The 13,512-nt window shown below is 33.3% G+C and overlaps 1 long non-coding RNA gene across 1 annotated transcript; it reads left to right on the top strand.

Annotated features, from left to right (window-relative positions):
- Positions 1-7,440: 7,440 nt before the first annotated feature.
- On the top strand, positions 7,441-8,668 carry LOC135144455 (uncharacterized). Its single transcript, XR_010283146.1, has 5 exons — positions 7,441-7,603; positions 7,731-7,829; positions 7,890-7,976; positions 8,040-8,150; positions 8,580-8,668. It is a non-coding gene; the product is annotated as an uncharacterized LOC135144455 (long non-coding RNA).
- Positions 8,669-13,512: the final 4,844 nt, after the last annotated feature.

Here is a 13,512-nt window from a genome sequence, read left to right as displayed (position 1 = left end):
GAAAAAAACTCCACTTTTTTTTTGCGGTTGCCATAAAGCTTCCCCGCCAATAAGTTATATAAAGCGCTCATGATAGATGTTTCTTAAATCAAATACGCGCTTATCTAGAAAAATATTCCCCAGATTTAATAATCTATAGAAGAAAGGGATAAAAAAACCTACTACATTAAGAATTAAAAATCCTAAAAACTTTAAAAAACCTGTCAAGACACTATTTTTAAACTTGTTAAATTACTATTACATTGTTTTCACTCTACGATTTGCATGTTTAAAAGACTAACCGATCTTATCCCTTTAGCAAAAGAACCACTAGGCGCACACATAAAAGCTATAAACTGTTAAAGTCCAACAACCTTTTGAAAATAGTAGTAAGTGAATATTGTTTCTGTTATGCGCAGTTAGGCTAAGCTAAAAGTTATTGTTTTATAGCTAATCAGTCTGAAAAAAGTTTTATCCATGCAAGTACGTTCAAAGAATTATAAAGTGAAGCTCTAATGAAATCAATATAAACAGTTTACTTAGTAGAAATGCCGATATGGTCGCGAGGATTAGAACAAGAAAATTATGAACGCAACTATTTTTCAGGTTAAAAAACACCAAGTAGAGTTCAAAATTTTACTAGCGTTAATATATATATACCTACTTATTAATCAAATTTTATTAATTAGACAACGTCTTTACTAATTAATTTTTTCAATTTAATAGCCGAGAGATGAAAAATTATTGGCCTTAATACACGTCATATTTTCTGCTATTCCCCTTTGTTGTAAAACACTGTTTTACTGAAATGAATGGATTTGTAATTAACTTGGGACTTCTTTAATACAAAGAAGGAAGTAAGATAAAAGTGAAACACAAAAATCTGATAGTTAACTTTTTTACTATATTTGAATATAATATGGACATGGCGCCCCACTAAGATATTTAAATGACAAATCTTTTGGGCTCTAAAGCCTACAGTCAGGTCTTATCCAGTAGGGTTACGCATCCATATGATGTGAGTTAAGATGCGGTCCAAAACTAAAAATGGCTCGATAACAAAAGTGGTTCGGAGTAAACTTCTAACTATTAGTCAGAAACAATATACTAGCTTTCAAGCAGGGCCTATACTGCATAACGGTGGAACATTAAAATTAATACTTTTACAACCTAAAAAACATTAAAATATATAAAACATAATAAGTTTTTTATTGAAAATAAATCTACTGCAGTAAATTGTATTTTTCATAAAATAATTATATTACAGAATGGGATGTTAAACTTTTTTAGCGATAAAATATATAAAACAAAATTAAAGTACACTAAAAAAGATAAATCATGTTTATAAAACACAAATTTTAATAGGTAACATTTACTACTGTTGCTGTTCAATTAATTTGCGTACGAGTACTGAACCTTAAACTTAAAATCCAGTGTTCAGTTAAAGATTGCATCGAACTTAAGCGTGGTTTAGCTGTAGGCGACCTATTAATAGAGCAGAAGATACTCAGTTTATCCTTTTTAACTTACCAATTAGGGCCTTCATTAAAACAAAGAAATTTTCGTGAAAGGAGTAAAAGATATACTGAGGAAACAAATGCTATTTTCTATTTTGCGGGTTTTTTAAGGTCTTCAAGTTGTGCTTTCTCTCTTCTTGGTGCTTTCTATGTTTTTTTACTAGCACAGAAGCAATGAATTCTTTTGAGCTCCACAACAATAGTTAAAAAGTTAAGAACCCTTAGCCAATATTTTTTAGACTTTTTGAGGTAAGCGATTAAAGAGCCCACCTTAGATTGTGAGTTAACTTACCTTATTATGCATAATGCAAGAATAGAAAGTTAAAGCATTTGTAACCAGTAATTAGGTGTTTTACACTGAAATTACAATTTTTAGGAAAACTGATTTTATGAGATGTAGTTATGACATATTTTAGAAAAGTAGCGTTAGCAAAATTTTTAAATGGATGTTTTGCTACATAATAACATCAACTTATTTTCAAACAACCACGGGTCGTGCTAAAAATTAGTTAAGACTAATTAAAGTAATTTGACATTGCGTTTGTTAACTTTTTAAAGCGTTTAAGAGACACTTACGAAATTAACAACTTATCTTTACATAGTTTGTGCAAAAAGAATGTATCACGAAGGTAACTTAATAACTTTAAAAATTTGCTGGTTTCAAACAGGTATTTATAATAAAACTTTATAAGTGTAAGATTAAATCTTAAAAATTAATTTTTTCTCCTACAACTGCTAGTGTGTGAGTATTTTAAAAAAAATGCTAAATGGTTAATTTAAATTCAGAGTTAATGATAAAAACCTATCTATAGGCAGTAAATAATTTTACAGGTTTAAATTATCGCTGTTCAAATTTCTTAAATTTTCTTAGCCAATGAAATTGTAAAAAAAATTTATAGCAAAACTCGTCAATTTTTTTAGTGTTACATGTAATTGAGGGCACAATCCTAATTAAACATTTAACCTTTAACGGGCAAACCTCAGGGGGCTTAAAATAGATTTGTTTTACGTTCACGGGTAACTAAATTTACCACTTTTTTTGTTTTTGTTGTTGCTGCCTAATCCTCAAGAACATGGTACTCAAACTTAACAGAGATTGTTTCAGAGAACGAGCCTGTCGTCTAGGGTAATTTTCATAGACCTACTCTTGCAAATTGAACCTAGGACAAGTGGTAAACATACCAGTAACCTATAAGGGGTTAAAAGATGTCGTGAGCATAGCGCTTTTTCCTTTTTCTGTCGTCGTTGTTGATGTCAGAGTTTGTTAGGTAATGAGCGTTGTGCCACCCAGGCGACTCGGGAGTCTTTAAATAAAATTACAGCTTTTTAATTTTAACTAACTCTATATTATATTTCTTTGTGTTATAATTTAACATATTACCTCAACTTGTTTATAATATATTAGTTCCTGAAATTGTCTAGTCTGTACGCTCAACAAAAGTCAAAAAATAGTCAAAGGTATTAAATAATATAGTCTATTAAAGCCTATTAACTTTTATAAAGGAGTCTTCCGTAAATAAAAATTAAACCACAAACTAAAATTTTATTTTCTTTCAGTTTAGTTATATTCTAAAGGCTGTCGAATGACCTATAGATCTCAGTTATTTGCCGTGAGGTATTTTTAAACTCTCTATTAAGAAAAATGTTACCAGCAAATAATAAGGAAGTTTAAATTAATTGTCTTATTTGAACTTCTATCTGTGTTGTAATTTTTTTTTTTCCGAGCCGAATAATAAAAAATTAATTTGCTTTTAATAAGCAAAGTTTAATAATTAATTAAGTTTCAAACCTGTTCATTTACCATTCCAGAGACCAATAGCTTAGAACGTTCTAATGAAGTGATATTTTAAAAACTTTATCTTACCAAAAAGCTTTAGCAAGCTAACAAGGTGATATACTTGACCTTAAAGTTTACAGGTTGGCATAAATTTTTTTTAACTTCATTAAAAACAAAAAAACGTCATTAAAAATGTACAATTATACATTCAGATATATTTAAAAATAAGTAAAATTAAGTTGATTAGGATGCTAAAAAAATATTTCAGCATAAGCAGTAAAAAATATATTGGGGTCACCTGCACTCCTTTCAAGTTGTTAACAGCTTTGTGACAAAGCACAAGGTACCAACATACCGGGATCGAGAGTTGTTGTCGTAGCAGCGGTTAGGAGAGTTGATGCATATACTCAAGGTCGTGGGTTCGATTCCCACTGGCGTGACACTCTTTTTCGGATTAACCTCACCATGTCACAAGGACCAGTTAAATGCTACTTCCATCAAGATATTTATAGCAGAGTTTTCAAAATGCAACGTCGAAAATCTTTATGGCATGGAAAATCAAGTGACGCTAAAATATCGTGTTTGCACGTGAATTAGGTGGCGGAGGTAAAAGTCAAGGCAGCCATTCAGGCGCTATATTCCCCTATTGTGTAACTAAAGGTAATCTTTTCTCGTGGCATAAGCGAAGGCTGATCATGCTATACGTAATTTCTGTTTGGACTTACGTCCCATGACTTCAGCGAGTGCGCTAAAACAAATTACTGCGCTTTCTAGCAAACGCACCGCGTTTTTTAAGCAATGATATTTTGCACCCCGAACTACAGGGCTGAGAAGCTGAATACACTCTATGAAAGCCATGTCCTCTCACTTTAGAGAGGGATAGATGGAAACGCTAATCATCGTTAACTGGAGGAAAGCAAAAACGCTTAGGAGGATGACGCGCACAATACTACCGCACTCCTGACTCACTCTTTGTATAATACTGTACTATACCCTTCTATTTCTATGCCCTTTGCCCTCATGATTAGCCCGCTTAAATATTTTTTACATTACTCACATATTTATATGAACTTCATCAGGTAAGGGGGAAAATTTGGGTTTCGTTTATTCCCTTTTTGGTTGGATCTCGCCCCTTGGCCTGTTCTTCTCCTTGTTCTTATTCTTAATTTTATTCTTATTCTTCAACTAGTTTTTGTGGTTACTTGGTCTTGGTCTTTTTTTAGTTCAGATACTTTTGTTTCTGTGTTCTATACTTGTCATGAAACATAATTTTACTAACTATTTACACTTAACCCTGAGTGCGCAACGCCCTTCCGTCTTCAATGAAATAATTTCCTTTAGGGTTGTTACACTTTGTGTGGTAGTTGAATGCTAATTGAGACTCCGCTTCAAACGCGAAGGAACTAGATGATGTGCTTAAACATGTGTTATTGCTCGAGGGTTCAGAGTTGTTAACTAGTTCAAGCACCAAAAACTGCAATTCGTAAAATTTATATTATAATTTAGCTTATACTTCTTGAATAGAGAAGTTGTAACAGAAAATTTAGTAAAAAAAAGTGTTTTTAAAGCAAAAATAGTAAGTGTATATCTAAATACATAAAAAAAGGTAATCATTTTGTTGGTCAATGACATAAAGACCTTATGAAGCAATAGAAAATGAAAAATACCATTACCGAAAGTCATAACATGTTTAAAGAAAATAGAAAAAGTAGTAAAAAAGTTGCCCTTAGAAAAAGTGGTTATATACCAAGTTCTGAAGAAGAATTAATTTTTTTTTGATAATATTGACAAAAAAATTACAAGTGTGGTAGCAGCAATCAAAAATTAATATATTATGTAAGCCAGATCGTGTTAAAAGAGAAAAATAGGCTTATACACTCTTTTTAACGCTCAAGAGCGAATCTTTTTAAGCAGTTCTTTAACAACTAGTGGGGGGCTCAGTAGTGTGTGAATGAGAACTCATACTGGCCTATTTTATCGAGGTTTAAGGTAGGAGAACCGAATTCATGTAAATAAAAGCTTGCTACTCTTTTAAAAAAAATTGATAGGTTACGAAATTGCAAACTTAGATTTTTCTATTTTAGTAGCTATATGTTGTAATGTGGGGGTTGACCCAATCCAAAACACACTAATTAGTGAACAAAAGATTGCGGTAAATGCATAGCACCCTTTTTTTACTTCTTTTTCGGTTTGTTCACTTGATATGGTGCGTGTTGTACTCCTCAAACATCTTGAAAGTTATCAAGTTATAGATCTTACATACTTTACATTACGAGAAATATGTACTATAGAGAAACAAAGATATATAACAGGTTTATCGTAAGCACAAAAACTGTATGATAATCTATTTGAAAACCGCTGAGGTGTTCAGGATCACAACAAGCAACACTTAAAATAAACAAACAAAATGAAATGAAAAAAAAAGGTTTTTTTATTTATTTATAGCAATGGCTTGCCAAAGGAGTGATTTATTAACAGTTACTGCTTAATCTCCTCTATTAATTGAGGGCGCGGAAGCCACAACTTTACTAACGATCTTCATTGCGCCATCACTGAGCTTTTAATTCCTCTTAACTGGAGTGTTGATTTTGTTGTAGAAAAAAAAGCTTTCATACCGCCTGAAAAACCAGAGTTCATATATCTTGCCCTCAATTTTCGCCTTCTCTTAACTAGCGATCTGATATGGTCTGGTAGGTCATACTGCTGGTTTTTGCGTTCTTAAATGAAGTGGCCTACTATAGGCCTCCTTTATCGCTCCCATTTGCACAACAACCGCGTCTGAATCATGGGCTTTCTCAACGGTGGACGTCATGGAATCTATGCTTTTGTCTAGTGATTCCGAAATGTTGGCCAACTAGTTACCTTAACCAAAGTACTCGAGGCCAACTCTTCTCCTATCTCTAAGAGGTGGGGTTATGCTCAGAAGAGAGTTCAAATAGTGTATTGACGGTGATAAGTACGTAGATATTTTGTGTTACCTTAATATCTAAAACGTCACAAGCCCCTTATACTGGGTGATGCGTTGGGTTGGCTATTTCGGCAGACCTCTTGCCATTGGCGTTCGCCCTCCTGCTCTCCCATAAAGGGCTTTTACAGTTAAAATCTCCCGTTATTAAAATGCTGGAAGAATCCGCAAAAATCTTATCGACATCAATTTTATGCATAACCATATCAGGTAATTTATAAGCGGTAATTAAATCGATTCCCTTTGTAACAGAGCTCTATATCCAAGCCGAAAGACCTTACCATGTCGAAAAAATAGAGCTCTTGGTGAGTAACGTTTCTTTAGAACTAGGACAGCTACGCCTCCACCTTCAGGCTCCCCCCTGTCGCACAAGTAAACAGAATAGTTAGGTACTTTAAATCGATTACATTCCTTTAGATGAGTCAGAGACGAGAATTTTGTCTAGGTCCATTCGGGGTATTAAGTTCCTGTAGTTCTTGCTTCTTTCATCGAACGCCTTTGGAAATGGAAGGTGCACATCCCCCTCCCATTTACAACACTAATTGGTATGCCTCTAAGTGGTCAACCTCCACAGTACACACACAGTTTAAAACAGAAATACCATCTTAGCTGTGAGGAATCTCTGACGAACTATATAACCAAAGCAAGCCTCAATCAAAAAAAAAAACTTTTTTTTAAGTCTATTCGTGTTATTGACTTAATTCTCTAACAACTTTAGAAAAGCTCATTGCTTATTTAATTCTTGAGTTATATAAAATGTAAAAGTGTATTAATACTACTTGTATTATTAAGTGAACTATTTATACTATAATATATCCTTACTTAACCACTGCGTACTTGTAATGTTTAAATAAGTTTACATACGCACTTTCTTCTAGCGCAGGCAAGTTTCTTTTATAAGCCTCAATTTTAAAAATCTGTTTTATTAGTGTCAAGATAATTTTAACAAACGACACAACCCTCTTTCGATTTTATGCACTACGCCTAATCTCTGAACAACGCAAGTACTGTAAAACGGTTTACTGAAAGTCTAATCAAAATTTCATAGCGTCATAGTTCGGTGAAGGGTGAAGTTTTACGTAATTGGCTTATTTTTTACAGAGTCAGCCAATAAAATTTTAAATATTTTTAAAATTTACTTTATGGTGTCGTAAAATTTGAAAATGCCTTGTATATGCTTAGGAACTTTTTGCATTCCTTGGAATGTTGCCGTCCCTTTTGTTATGGTACTATTAAGACCATTGTGGAACTTAACACCAGAAGTATTTCGGCGTAAACTGAAGTCCATTTGGCTAGCATTTCTTCTTTCTTACAAACGACTTACAATATTCTTTTTCGGCAATGCTTACAAACCACGTTCTTCTGGTACTTTCATATTATTAACTACTAAAGTAGCTATTAAATAAATGAAAACTTATTTTACTAATTATTTTGTTTTTTAACGTAATTTTTAAGAGTTAGTCTTTTTAAAATATTCATGCTTTACGTAAAGCCGAGTTAAATACTTTATTGGCGGAACAACACAACTTAGGCACTCTTTTGAAGCCTATAAATAAGGATGAACTTGAGCTGCTCCTGATCTCTGCAAAAGGTTTTTTATTTATTCGTAATTGTATATAACTTAAGCTTAGGAATATATTTTCGAGTTAAGAACTTTATAATAAATTGGCCATAGTAAAGTTTGGTTCTGAATTTTGCGAACCTTGTAAAAAAACATCTCCGACCTTCGAGACTCTCGGTATATATGTGAATACGGATTACAACATTAATTTTAATAACATGTTTGTTAATGTTGTTGAAGCCTTCGCTTATAAGGAAAGTGTTTTGTTTGTAGAAGTTGATTTGGCAGGGGACTTTTCTTCCGTTCAATTTCAGGGCATCTCAGTAATTCCCGAATTCCGTCTTTTTGATGGTTATCAATTTATAGGACAATTGATTTTAAGCTCATTTTTATTTTTTATCGTCTTTCTTCCTAGTGAACTTAATTTAATATCTACTCAACTCACTCTCTAGTTAGCAGAATTCTCTTTGGTTTCATATAGATTTTTTTATTTGAAGGCTATTAGAATTGGCCTTACATACTTTAAAATTTTTTTAGATATAAAAGGGTCAATAGAGATTATTAAAGAATTTTAGAAGTTCTTGTTTAACTCGTATAGTGTACTATTAAAGGCAAAAGGCTTTATGGCACTATTGAAGAACAAATGTTTATGTTTATAATTCTTATTAACAGAATTTTCTTTTTGATATAATAATTTCCGTTCTTTTCTAATTGGTTAAATTCAGTCGCCCACTATAATTTTTTTTATTTTTTCTTTATTTTCTAAAACGCCTTCTAAAGGCTTGAAGGTGCTTGAAAGTTTTACTGGAAGTAATCCTGAAAAGTTACAGCTATTTATTGAAAAGTGTTATCGGATTGCTAGAATGACAAATTAATAAATCTTTGTAAATTATAACAAGAATACTTAAATAAAAGCAAATATGATATAATATTGCCCTTTTTGTTACTTATGTAGAAAAAAATTTATATATACTGGTAATCAAACATAGCTTTTGAAATTTAACTAAAGCAGGTGTAGTGAAGCTTAAAGTGTTCATAAATTTATTCGGCACTTACAAAAAAAATTTACTGAGAATTTTATAGGGCTAGTTAATCTGGCATTGACTTCTGCTCAACTTTAAATACGTTAATTTTTATTGGTTACACTTATACTCAACTGCCGAACACACAATTCTTATTGATTTTTATGTCGGGGTCATAGTAGGCAATTCACCTTTTCTTAAAAGAATTAAAGGAACTTTATAACAAACTTAACTTTTTTATTAAAATTTAAATTTCCAAAAAATATAATTAGCTCTTGTGTTTTATAATTTAATATATAGCTACTATATTTTCTAATTAAAAAATATAGATCCGGTTAAGATGTGCTTAGCATTTAAAGGAGAACCCCGGAAACTTTAAGTTCAGCTTCAGCTTCTCCCAGTCACGAAGTAGAACAAAATTTTTGATTGGCTTTTAAGAAATCTATAATAATAAGTTTATTCGAAAACTTTTTTTTAAGGCTCTTAATTTTTAACTATTTTTTTATGAACCATTAAATAATTATACGACCAGTAAAATCGTTAATAATTACAATTCATTTTTCCGAAATTTACTAGCGCCAAGTAAATATTATAACTGACTTGTTAAAGCATTCGCTATTTTTAGTGATGCGTACGTAACAAGCTCAAAATAATTGGTTAATGCATTTCCTTGCTTATATATACGGCTAACTTCGCCCAATTATGCCTAGTTAGTACCAAAATACTGATTGAAGTATAGAAATGGGGTATGCACTTTATTAATACAATACTTTAGCCAGCCATACAAAAATACATTCAGTGAATTCATAATTTTCAAAGATAGCAGGGATGAAGCATTACTACTGGCACACCCACATAACTGCGGAGCTGAAAAAATTATAAGTATTACTTAAAATTCTTAAACAATCGTATGTCTTCCTCACGAAATACAGTGAAAAAAAGGAGATCAACCTCTTGAACAGCGGCAAATAAAAAAGGCAGCACCAAAGAATTGTCGTTGGCGGCCATTTCTTTAAGGGAATGGAAATACTGAAGCTTCTTCATGATGCATCGGAACGACTTCTTAGATTGCGGAATAAATAAGCATGTGAAAGAGAGCCCGGGACATCCAGCCGCCAAGCCCGCAGAGGCAGACGCAAGGTCGGCTGCCCAGGTGTTAAGATCAAGCGCCTCCGCATAGACCAGCAGTAAGACTGCGTGTTGAAAGCCTTCCATGTGCTGCCTCATTTCATCCAACACGTGGCCATGGCGGACAGCTGGCGGGTGTAGGGAGCTACTGCTTACAAAATTTCCTTAGCGTTTATTAATATTAGCACTACCTGAACTTCCCGCGCAGTCGACAAAGTGGATGTACTTCTGCACATAAAAATTCTTTTTGTACGAATTGTAGCGGCTTTTCTTTTTTCCGTGTGCACTAAAAACTCATAGGGGGGTGCCAGAAGAGAAGACCCGGTCGTGCGCTACTTCGCTCATTAGCTGAGAAGACCGAGCCGACCTCGGATCGATATCTTTAGAAACCAATGAAATTGGGCGGTTGAAATTAGAGTCCAAGAAATTAGAAGATAATAAAAAAGGGCACTAACACGTGAAGTCGCTAATAAAACGTTGAAAAAAGTGTGCATCTCGCTTTTTGTCTCGTTTGTGGTAGTAACTCTTGTTAAATACTGCCATTCTTTAAATGTAAAAATTGGAAAAGGAAAGAAAAGTACTGAATTAGAGGAAGACGAGCTCCAGCACAATGAAAAAAATTTTGGGCCTTTTCATTAGTAAAAGGGGATAATAACATTACCATGAAGGTTAATAAATAAGCACTAACTTTTCACAGAACATTTTTTATTTTCTCCATAAGGGAGGCGGTGGAGCGGACCATCATGCCGTCTTGTTGGACCAAAAGCGAAGAAAGCGTAAACCGGGAAACTACGTGATCGGTGGGGTGATGAAGACGGAGAAGATCCGATGGGGTGCACAGCAACACGTGGCTTGCACTAATAACCAGCGGCTTGTAAAGATAGAGAGAACCACCATTCCAATGGCACATATTAAAAAAAATGTTCAAGTCAGAGCTGTCCGGCAGCAATCGCGGCGCAGTCAGTGAGTCTTGCTTTTTGAGAGAATGTGAAAGGATACTGGAGAAGAAAGAGCCGAGAGACGAGTCTCTGTAGGACCCTGATTTAGGACAAGGTGCGACTAGAGGAACCTTCAGAACTAAAAAAGGCGGAAATAATAATGAAAGATGAACAAACTCGGTTGGTAGGAGCTCTTTTTGGGGACAAGCGGGCCAGCAAAACAATTAATAATTCAGAAAACACCAATCGGAGTTCGTCGAGGCTGCTATCACTATCCTTCGGAGGCTCATTATTATTAATACTACTATTATAATTATTATTATCTTCTTTATTATAATAAATACTTTCATTATTATTTTTGTAATTATTATCATCATCATTATTAAAGTCGCTGCTGCTCTCTTTGGCCCTGCAAGATTGAAACTGGAGGGATATCAAGTCTTTTTCTTCTTGCTCACATACCCTGCCGCTCCCAATGAAATGAGTCTAACTGCTGATTGGGCAGAAATTTGTTATATACCACCTCCAACCGAAAGGCTGTCAAAAACTCTCTCCGTGCAAGAAGTGAAGTAATGCGTAGGTACCGACCAATAGTCAAATGCCACGAAGCAATTGACTGGCCAAACTCTTCTGAGCGAGTTAAATCTTCGTTGCCTGTAGTTTGACGGACTTTCAAGTTGAAGTTCTTTTTTGACTGGGCGTCACGCGATGTAAGCCGCAGGGGATGCGGTTCTATCTGCCAACCAATAATGATTTTCATATTAAAAAAATTAATGACAAGCATGTTCATTATAAAAATAATATGATAATGTTAACAAAAAAATAAACTCCTTAAAAAAAAAAATGTTTTAAAGCTAGAAATTATAAAAGCAACCAGAAACTTAATTTCTTAAAGCAGCCTTCTAACAACGGAGAAAATGCAGATTGACCGGCATCAAAGTCACTTTCGATTTCTTTAAAAATAAAAAAAGATAATATCTATGGTAGTATTATGCTTTATATCTGACTTTTTTGACATAAGTACAAAGGGAGTATTAAGCTAAAAATATAAAAAACCTATTGTGCTTAGATCAACTATTTAATAATATTATATGTCAGTATCTAAAATTGAAATAAGAAAAACCATCATTGCCTTCACGTGTTTAAGGGAGTTACTCTCAAAAGAAGAAATGTCATCCACAGTACTAATTAAATCAGAATCCCAGTCCTCACTTTCTGTAGTGGCCTAGAAAAAGAAATAAGAAATGATTCTAAGGTAAATAAGTTTAATTAAGTAATAACCTTTGGCAACCGCTGCTCTGAGGATTTCAATAATACTTTTAAAAATACAAACAAATAAGATTTAAATCATATATACAAAAATTAAAATAGGTAAAATCTTTCAGTAAAATCTTAAAAAAATTTACCCAGAGTTTTGTCTTCGTCCATTAAAAAATATATATAAAGTTATTAGAAAACTCTCAATTGAAGCTGAAAGATCAGCAATCATGAAACATAAACGCAAAGAGCCAGCGAATAAGAAGTGAAGCTTTGTTTCGCGCTTTATAAGTGAAGAAAAACCTTGCTCGCTTTAGTTATAAGTTAATATATTTACTTATCTCGTTAGGAAAAAAAATAAAAAGTAGTTGATTTGAGCGTTTTACAGAGTTAAAAGGTTTGTCAGAAAGTAATATCCTTGTACGCTAAATGTAATTCAGTGAAGGTAATTATAAAGGACTTGAAGCATGATTTTTTCTCTTATTAGAGTAGGCGTCCATATTGGCGTAGTAGAAAATTAAAGGACGATAAGCTAATTAAGGGGATTATTTAAACGTTTTGTTTATGAAGATGCACTAACATATGCGCTTTTCTTTAAGTTACTTTACGTAATATACATTCAAAAAAAGTTATCCTTGCACTTAGAGAATAATATTGAAAGACCCTAGGGACCGTAGTATTTCATAAATTTTTGTAAAGGGAAAGTAATAATAAAACTGTGCCCCATTAGTAAAAGTTTTTCATTTTGGGTTATAGGAAAAATCTCTCCCGCTGATTACGCCACTCTCACCCTAATAGACTCGTTGGCAGTGATCTAAGAAATTTTGTGTTCCAGTCTAGTAAAGTTCTCAACATTTTTATAAATATTCGTATACTGTCATTTATGCTTATAGGCATCACCGCACATGGTAGCTTTAGCGATGCTTTTCCATGGACTTTATAAGGCCGCGAGAGCTCTGGCTTTGCTATTAAGGCAACTGTGATGTCGGTGCGTTACTCTCAATATAAATGATAAAAAGATAATTTTGGCGAATTTAAAAACTGCTGACGTTAGTAGAAAGGGTTGTTTAGATCGCCTTTTAATAGATTTAATAACTTGGCTAAACTTTTAAGGAGATTTCGTTACCACCTCTTGCTCCGGACGAGTTTGTATATGGTGTTCTAGTAACAGCCAAACATTCAGAGAGAGTACTAATATCGAAGAAATCATGTGGTTAGGTAGAGAAATACCCTATATAAAATCTATTAACGAATTAGATTTTAATTCGGGGAGGTACAGAAAAGTTTCCTCTGTAAAACGTTAGTTAATTTTTTACTGTTTTTCGGTTTCACAAGAACAATCTATTTAAATAAGCGGAAAAAGATTTT

This window comes from Zophobas morio, unplaced genomic scaffold (assembly GCF_036711695.1).
Source record: "Zophobas morio isolate AGI-343-1 ecotype UQ-CSIRO unplaced genomic scaffold, CSIRO_AGI_Zmor_V1 ptg000101l, whole genome shotgun sequence".
In the NCBI taxonomy this organism is placed as follows: Eukaryota; Metazoa; Arthropoda; class Insecta; order Coleoptera; family Tenebrionidae; genus Zophobas; species Zophobas morio.
This window is presented reverse-complemented; position numbering and strand designations above follow the sequence as displayed.